Genomic DNA, 10,354 nt, shown 5'->3' with positions numbered 1-10,354 from the left:
TATATATATATATATATATATATATATATATATAAATAAAATATATAAAAAATATAAAAAAGGAGATATTATTAATTACGGTGATGGAGGAAAATTAAGTAATTAAAGGAAGGTCACAAACGTGGAGCCTTTATTCAGACCATCGGGAATCAGACTACTGAGACGATGAATCTACTGTGCTTCTTCCTGGAGTAATTTTCTATCTAGATCACCACCTCTTGGTCCCAAAATTGAAGGGACTTAGTATTTCCATCATGTACCATTCTGATGTGCCTAGACAGGGGGGTGTCTTCTTTTTTATTAATGGAGCTAAGATGCCTGGAGATTCTACTTCTCAACTGCTGAATTGTTTTACACACATATAATTTGGGACATGGAAACTTGGCTGCATCTATAACCCCACCTCTTTGATAATTAGTAAACTGTTTGATATCATACATCCTACCATTGGCAGGGTTGCAAAACATCTTCGTTTTTGGCATTAGATGGCAAAATGAACATCTTCCAGATGGGTGAGAGCCCATAATTGGCGATATCAGCCAGGTTGATAGTGAGCTCTTTTGTTTAGTGAAATGTCTGTGAACTAAAAAATCACAAAGGTTTTTTCTCCTACGGTAGGTAACGCTAGGAGTGGTAGATATGAAATTTTTTAAATCCAGGTCAGTGGATAGAATTGGCCAATATTTACACAATAATATTGACAACTTGTGAGGAGCATGCATCATAAGTGCCAATGCACCTAATAGATTTAGAAGATTCTATAGATGTTGTATAGTTGCCATAAAGAAGATCTCTTCTATTTGTTGCCCTGGCCCTGGCATAGGCCCTATGTAGACATTTTTTAGGATAGCCACAGGCTAAGAGTTTTAAATATAATCCACCACACTCTTTTTGAAAGGATGGTTCGTCTGAACAAATTTTTTTGTTTCTCAAATATTTGCCAATAGGGATACCTCTCCTCAGGGAGGGTGGATGATAGCTCCTCCAATGAAGAAAATTATTGGTTGCAGTGGCTTTTCTATGGATGTCTGTATGGACACTGTCACCAGGGTCCAATGAGATTTTAACCAGTTCAGGACCGGGCTATTTTGAGCCTTCAAGACCAGACACCGTTTAGCCCTTTTTAGCCCTTTTTTATTTGTTTGGCTAACGACGTGATTTTTGTGATTTTTTTTTTCGAAGACAATGCAGGATTCTTTTTTAATTGTTTTTATACACATCCTTTTTGCTATTTTAGAATTTTTATTCTTAAAGTTTGAAAATAATAGTAAAAAATAAGCTTTTTTACGTTTCAGCTATTTTTTTTGGTAATAACATACTTTTACCCTAAAATAGACCTTTTATTTGTGATCGTCATTGTCTACCGTAAATGTTAATATATTACATGTCTATATTAGGGTAATTGGGTCAGCGCTAGCGTTACAACAATGATTGGTGGTGGAGGAACGTTTTTTTTGGGGGTGGGTATTTTATGTGTATTTATTATTTTATTTTTTTTTTGCACTTTACTTTACTATTTTTTTATTACTATGGTCTGTCCCTCAATGGTCAAAAAAGACCTTTGGGGAACTTTATATATTTTTTTTCTTTCTTTTTACACCATCTTTTCCACTGTAACCCAGTTAAAGGGGAAATCAGCCCTCTCATAGTGACGATTGTCACTAATAGGGTTGTGCTGGGTGTAGTAAGACCCAGCAGCAGTCTGTCACTAGCGGCACCCGGCGATCATGTGACCAGTCACATGAACACCGGGAGCAATAGAGACAGCAGCGCGGCCGCTGCCTCTCTTCCTATACACAGCGCGCATTGAGCGCTGTGTACAAGTGATCAGAGAAGACAGAGGCAGCAAAAGCTGCTTCTATCCTACAAATTTACTGTGTGGTCGAAATTGGGTCCCCTTAGTGCTCAAAAAATATTTAATTGCCTGAAGGCGTAAGTGGTGCTGAATGTTAGTGTAAAGTGATTCAACGTCAATACTAGCCAATAAAGTAGTGGGAGTGACATTAATCTCATGTATCCCGGTGACAGTGTCCTTAGTATCTCTGAGAAAAGAGGGACAGACTTCTGGATTTTTGGGAGAGAATAAAACGTTGCCAAGGTGGGATTTATTTCTCCAACACCGGGCCAGAATGCTTCCTCCAGCCTGGGACGGGCTAGAGCTCGCCCCGGTGGCCGTGCGGAGTACGGCCTAGCAAGCCAGGATGCATATACCGCTGCCACCACTGTGGATCTTCCCAGGGGGGCTCCGCTGCCACCAGCTTTCAGGACAGCTGCGGGCAGTGAAACGGCTGCACAGCACCGCACGCAAGGGTCTGCCAGCGGAGGCTGGCATGACACCTCACCTCCACCGCTGGACGACCACGAAGATGGGTCCTTGGCAGACAGCGGCGACAAATTCTTCCCCTGCGAGCAGGATCTACTGGTGGTGAGGCAGAACCCTTCCCCTGCTCCCCATGCTGCAGTGGGCATACCTTCAGGTCTGGGCCTCCGCTTATGTGCTGGCTGAACGTGTAGGACGTGGTTCATCGGTGAGCTCCAAGGACACTAGCCGTACGGTTCGTTCCTGCTCACGGCGCTCTTCTAGGCGTGGCTCTTCGCGCCGGTCCAGGCGTCGACATACCTGACACAGGAGATCGCCTTCTTCAAGCTCTAGGTCCATATTGACAACTTGTGAGGAGCATGCATCATAAGTGCCAATGCACCTAATAGATTTAGAAGATTCTATAGATGTTGTATAGTTGCCATAAAGAAGATCTCTTCTATTTGTTGCCCTGGCCCTGGCATAGGCCCTACGTAGACATTTTTTAGGATAGCCACAGGCTAAGAGTTTTAAATATAATCCATCACACTCTTTTTGAAAGGATGGTTCGTCTGAACAATTTTTTTTGTTTCTCAAATATTGGCCAATAGGGATACCTCTCCTCAGGGAGGGTGGATGATAGCTCCTCCAATGAAGAAAATTATTGGTTGCAGTGGCTTTTCTATGGATGTCTGTATGGACACTGTCACCAGGGTCCAATGAGATTTTAACCAGTTCAGGACCGGGCTATTTTGAGCCTTCAAGACCAGACACCGTTTAGCCCTTTTTAGCCCTTTTTTATTTGTTTGGCTAACGACGTGATTTTTGTGATTATTTTTTTCGAAGACAATGCAGGATTCTTTTTTAATTGTTTTTATACACATCCTTTTTGCTATTTTAGAATTTTTATTCTTAAAGGTTGAAAATAATAGTAAAAAATAAGCTTTTTTACGTTTCAGCTATTTTTTTGGGTAATAACATAGTTTTACCCTAAAATAGACCTTTTATTTGTGATCATCATTGTCTACCGTAAATGTTAATATATTACATGTCTATAGTCGTCAGATGGGATTACGGAACACGGAGGGTACAGTAGCAGCTTCAGCACCTGTTCCTCCTCCCCCGCCACCTTCACCTCGATGGCTCTGGTTCCTACTTCATCTACTGGACTCGGTGTGTTGGATTGCCTTCGGGCTTGGGGCACGGGGGGGTCTACTGATTCAGAATTGTTGACTGTGTTACGATCCCTGTTGGCGGCCGCCCCACCCATTTCAGTGGCAACGGCCTCACAGGCGGAGGCCGGTAAGACGTTAGTGGAAGCATCCACGTCTACCGCTACTTCTTCCCTGCCCGCCTTCAGGGATACGTATTTTTGTGGTATAGCCCCTCTCGGTGCTCATTTGTCTGAAGATACCAAGGAAAAGATAGCAAGGAATGAATACATTGATATCTGGTCCTTGGTGTCGGTGGATTCGGCGACAATCGACAACGAGCGCCGATTTGAAAGAGGCGTTCCCTCTAAGCCTAGGGTTGCTAAATCCTTTAATAATTGGTTACAGGCCTTCGTGGTTTTAGGTTGTGTAGTATCCCAAAAGTTCCCAGATAAGTCCTTCCAACTCTTCGTCTACCTAGACACCATCTTCAGTGCGTATAAGTCCCATGGGGGAACGGCATGCTGGCGGTATGACGAAAGAGTTCTGCAGATGCATGGCTCAAAAACCAGAGGTGGGGAGGGATACTAAAGCGACAGACGTAAGGCTGCGGCTGGTGATGTCACAGCGCCCCTTTCAGCCGAGGCCCCCCCCCCGTGTCCGGTGGCTTGGCTGCTGGGGCTGGGGGCCTCGTCAACAGGTGGTCCGGGACTTGCTGGCTCTTCAACGAGGGCCACTGCAAGTTTTACGGTTCTTGCAAATTCAAACACGAGTGCTCATCCTGCGGTGGCCCCCACCCCGCAGTACGTTGCAACCGCTGGACTGCCGCAGTTCCACGTCCCAATAATACGGGTAGGATCGAGGACCCCAGTCCACGTGTTAGAGATGCTAACATGGTTAGACAGGTACCCCAAGATGGGGGAAGCCGCATTGCTTAGGACGAGTTTTTCCTTTGGTTTCTTTATCCCGTTTGTTTATAACCCCTCACCCGCGTTCTAGGGCAATTTGAAATCGGCCAAGTAATTCCCCTCGGTTATCACGGAAAAAATAGACAAGGAATTGGAGCTAGGCCGGGCGGCCGGCCTCTTTACTGAACTACCATTCCCTAACATGCGCGTTTCTCCCTCTGGGAGTGGTCCCCAAAAAAGAGCCTGGCAAGTTTCGTCTAATCCATCACCTGTCCTACCATAAAGGCAATTCCGTGAATGATGGGATTGAGAAAGACCTCGCCGCAGTGTCGTATGTGTCTTTCGACAGGGCAGTTGATTTGGTTTGCCAGGCTGGCCAGGGGGCCCTTATGGCCAAGTCGGATATAGAATACGCCTTCCGCTTGTTACCAGTTGACCCCGATTGTTACCACCTCCTGGGTTGTCAGGTAGACGGCCTTTATTATTACGATATGTGCCTTCCCATGGGGTGTTCGATCTCATGCTTCTACTTCGAGGTGTTCAGTTCATTCCTTGAGTGGGTGTTAAGGGATGTCACAGGCTTGTCCTCCACGTAACACTACCTAGACGATTTTCTCTTTGTTGGCCCCGCCTCCACGCCTCATTGCCGAATGTTGTTAGACTCTTTTCGTAGGATAGCCAGTCGTTTTGGCGTGCCACTTTCATCGGAGAAAACCGAGGGGCCCACCACAGTCTTGTCTTTCCTGGGCATCGAAATTGATTCGCTGCAGATGGTTTTTCGATTACTGGAGGACAAAGTGATTAAATTGCGTTCCCACTTAATAGCTGTTATGTCGGTAAAAAAAGCTGCAGCTCTGACAGGTCCAATAGCTTTTGGGCCTGTTGGTATTTGCCAGCAGGGTCATGCCCATGGGCAGAATTTTTTCCCGCCGTTTGTCCCTAGCCACTGCCGGTGTCCATTCCCCGTTGCATTATGTGCGGATCACTTCAGCCTTGCGTTGTGATTTTCAGGTGTGGCTCAAATTCCTGGCAGATTACAATGGGTGCACGTGTTGGAGGTCACCCACGGCATCCAACAAGGAGATACAGCTGTTCACCGACGCAGCGGGCAGCACTGGGTTCAGGGCACTCCTGGGCTCAGCGTGGTGCACGGCCCCATGGCCCCATTCGTGGCGATCGCGTGGGTGGTGCAGAAATTTAACGCTCCTCGAGCTCTTTCCCATTATAGTGGAAATTGAGCTATAGGGGGTGGCAATGTCTAATTCTTCTGTTGTATTTTGGTCTGATAACGCTAGTGTGGTTCATGCTTTTAACCATTTATCTTCTTCCTTAGGGCCGGTGGTTGTGTTGATTAGATGCTTGGTGCTTAGGTGTCTTCAGCACAATACACAGTTCAGGGCTCGCCACATTCCAGGTGTGCAAAATAAAATAACTGATGCTTTGTCCAGGGGCGTAGCTAGGGGGGGGCAAGCGGGGCATCTGCCCCGGGCGCAGTTCAGAGGGGGCGCCGGCACCCCCTCCTCCTGCACTATAATTGTACCTGTGTCGCAAGGACACAGGTACAATTAGAAGCAATGAATGACCGGGCACGTTCCGTGCCCGGCCATTCAGCGCCTTTCCACGAATGAAGCGACTGGTACCTTTTGTACCAGTGACACTTCCGTCGATGAAAGGCGCTGACTGACTGGCAGGGAAAGTCATCCTGCCCAGCCAATCAGCGCCTTTCATAGATGCCGCGTTCAACCCCCAGGAGACCTGCGCAGAAGAGCGCAGGTCTCCATGGCTGCCGGACGGCGTGGGAGCGGGAATAAGGTGAGTTTGAATTTTTTTTTTTTAAATTGTAATAGAAGTGTGTGTCTGTATCTGCATCTGTATCTGTATCTGCGGGGGGGGGGGGGGGGGCGGGGGGGACTATATCTGCTGGGCTATATACAGGGGGACTATATCTACAGGGGGACTATATCTACAGGGGGGCTATATACAGGGGGACAGGGGGACTATATCTACAGGGCTGGGCTATATACAGGGGGGCTATATCTGCTGGGCTATATACAGGGGGACTATATCTACAGGGGGGCTATATACAGGGGGACTATATCTACAGGGGGGCTATATACAGGGGGACTATATCTACAGGGGGGCTATATGCAGGGGGACTATATCTACAGGGCTGGGCTATATACAGGGGGGCTATATCTGCTGGGCTATATACAGGGGGACTATATCTACAGGGGGGCTATATACAGGGGGACTATATCTACAGGGCTGGGCTATATACAGGGGGCTATATCTGCTGGGCTATATACAGGGGGACTATATCTACAGGGGGGCTATATACAGGGGGACTATATCTACAGGGGGGCTATATACAGGGGGACTATATCTACAGGGCTGGGCTATATACAGGGGGGCTATATCTGCTGGGCTATATACAGGGGGACTATATCTACAGGGGGGCTATATACAGGGGGACTATATCTACAGGGGGGCTATATACAGGGGGACTATATCTACAGGGCTGGGCTATATACGGGGGCTATATCTGCTGGGCTATATACAGGGGGACTATATCTACAGGGCTGGGCTATATCTACAGGGCGACTATATCTACAGGGGGGCTATATACAGGGGGACTATATCTACAGGGGGCTATATACAGGGGGACTATATCTACAGGGCTGGGCTATATACAGGGGGGCTATATCTGCTGGGCTATATACAGGGGGACTATATCTACAGGGGGCTATATACAGGGGGACTATATCTACAGGGGGGCTATATACATGGGGACTATATCTACAGGGGGGCTATATACAGGGGGACTATAACTACAGGGCTGGGCTATATACAGGGGGGCTATATCTGCTGGGCTATATACAGGGGGACTATATCTACAGGGCTGGGCTATATCTACAGGGCGACTATATCTACAGGGGGGCTATATCTACAGGGGGACTATATCTACAGGGGGGCTATATACAGGGGGACTATATCTACAGGGGGGCAATATACAGGGGGACTATATCTACAGGGGGGCTATATACAGGGGGACTATATCTACAGGGCTGGGCTATATACAGGGGGACTATATCTACAGGGCTGGGCTATATACAGGGGGACTATATCTGCTGGGCTATATACAGGGGGACTATATCTGCTGGGCTATATACAGGGGGACTATATCTACAGGGGGGCTATATACAGGGGGACTATATCTACAGGGGGGCTATATACAGGGGGACTATATCTACAGGGCTGGGCTATATACAGGGGGGCTATATCTGCTGGGCTATATACAGGGGGGCTATATACAGGGGGACTATATCTACAGGGGGGCTATATACAGGGGGACTATATCTACAGGGCTGGGCTATATACAGGGGGCTATATCTGCTGGGCTATATACAGGGGGACTATATCTACAGGGCTGGGCTATATCTACAGGGCGACTATATCTACAGGGGGGCTATATACAGGGGGACTATATCTACAGGGGGCTATACACAGGGGGACTATATCTACAGGGCTGGGCTATATACAGGGGGGCTATATCTGCTGGGCTATATACAGGGGGACTATATCTACAGGGGGCTATATACAGGGGGACTATATCTACAGGGGGGCTATATACATGGGGACTATATCTACAGGGGGGCTATATACAGGGGGACTATAACTACAGGGCTGGGCTATATACAGGGGGGCTATATCTGCTGGGCTATATACAGGGGGACTATATCTACAGGGCTGGGCTATATCTACAGGGCGACTATATCTACAGGGGGGCTATATCTACAGGGCGACTATATCTACAGGGGGGCTATATACAGGGGGACTATATCTACAGGGGGGCTATATACAGGGGGACTATATCTACAGGGGGGCTATATACAGGGGGACTATATCTACAGGGCTGGGCTATATACAGGGGGACTATATCTACAGGGCTGGGCTATATACAGGGGGACTATATCTGCTGGGCTATATATATAGGGGGACTATATCTGCTGGGCTATATACAGGGGGACTATATCTACAGGAGGGCTATATACAGGGGGACTATATCTACAGGGGGGCTATATACACGGGGACTATATCTACAGGGCTGGGCTATATACAGGGGGACTATATCTGCTGGGCTATATACAGGGGGACTATATCTACGGGGGGGCTATATACTGGAGTGGGCTGTCTATAGAGCACCATATACAGGGGTGGGCTATATAGTATATAGCCCCCTGTAGATATAGCCCACCCCTGTATATGGTGCTCCATAGATAGCCCACCCCAGTATATAGCCCAGCCCTGTAGATATAGTCGCCCTGTATATAGCCCAGCCCTGTAGATATAGCCCAGCCCTGTAGATATAGCCCCCTGTAGATATATTCCCCCTGTATATAGCCCACCCCTGTATTTAGCCCCCCTATATATAGCCCACCTCTGTAGATATATCTGCTGGGCTATATACAGGGGGACTATATCTACAGGGGGGCTATATACAGACTATATCTACAGGGGGGCTATATACAGGGGGACTATATCTACAGGGCTGGGCTATATACAGGGGGGCTATATCTGCTGGGCTATATACAGGGGGACTATATCTACAGGGCTGGGCTATATCTACAGGGCGACTATATCTACAGGGGGGCTATATACAGGGGGACTATATCTACAGGGGGGCTATATACAGGGGGACTATATCTACAGGGGGGCTATATACAGGGGGACTATATCTACAGGGCTGGGCTATATACAGGGGGACTATATCTACAGGGCTGGGCTATATACAGGGGGACTATATCTGCTGGGCTATATACAGGGGGACTATATCTGCTGGGCTATATACAGGGGGACTATATCTACAGGGGGGCTATATACAGGGGGACTATATCTACAGGGGGGCTATATACAGGGGGACTATATCTACAGGGCTGGGCTATATACAGGGGGACTATATCTGCTGGGCTATATATAGGGGGACTATATCTACGGGGGGGCTATATACTGGAGTGGGCTGTCTATAGAGCACCATATACAGGGGTGGGCTATATAGTATATAGCCCCCTGTAGATATAGCCCACCCCTGTATATGGTGCTCCATAGATAGCCCACCCCAGTATATAGCCCAGCCCTGTAGATATAGTCACCCTGTATATAGCCCAGCCCTGTAGATATAGCCCAGCCCTGTAGATATAGCCCCCTGTAGATATATTCCCCCTGTATATAGCCCACCCCTGTATATAGCCCCCCTATATATAGCCCACCTCTGTAGATATAGCCCCCTCTGTAGATATAGCCCACCCCTGTAGATATAGCCCCCTGTGTATATCCCAGCCCTGTGTATAGCCCACCCCTGTAGATATAGCCCCCCTGTGTATAGCCCAGCCCTGTGTATAGCCCAGCCCTGTAGATATGGTCCCCCTCTAGATATGGTCCCCCTGTAGATATGGTCCCCCTGTATATAGTCCCCCTGTAGATATAGCCCACCCCTGTATATAGTCCCCCTGTAGATATAGCCCACCCCTGTATGTAGTATCCCACAAATAGCTCCAACCTATAGTGCTGCACAGAAAGCCCACCCCTGTATATAGCCCCCTTGTACATATAGTCCACCCCTGTATATAGTGCTCCACAGATAGCCCACCCTTGTATATAGTATATACAGGGGTGGGCTATCTGTGGAGCACTATAAACAGGGGTGGACTATCTAGTGGAGCACTATATACAGGGGTGGACTATATGTACAAGGGGGGGCTATATACAGGGGTGGGCTATCTGTGAAACACTATATACAGGGGTGGACTATATGTGGAGCACTATATAAAGGGGTGGGCTATATCTACAGGGGGGCTACATACATGGTTGGGCTATCTGTAGAGCTCTATATACAGGAGTGGGCTATATCTACAGGGGGCTATATACAGGGGTGGGCTATATGTAGAGCACTATAGGGGAGCTATATGTGAGCACTATCTACAGGGGTCTCCCTAGGG

Source organism: Rhinoderma darwinii, chromosome 3 (genome assembly GCF_050947455.1).
Source record: "Rhinoderma darwinii isolate aRhiDar2 chromosome 3, aRhiDar2.hap1, whole genome shotgun sequence".
Lineage (NCBI taxonomy): Eukaryota > Metazoa > Chordata > Amphibia > Anura > Rhinodermatidae > Rhinoderma > Rhinoderma darwinii.
This window is presented reverse-complemented; position numbering follows the sequence as displayed.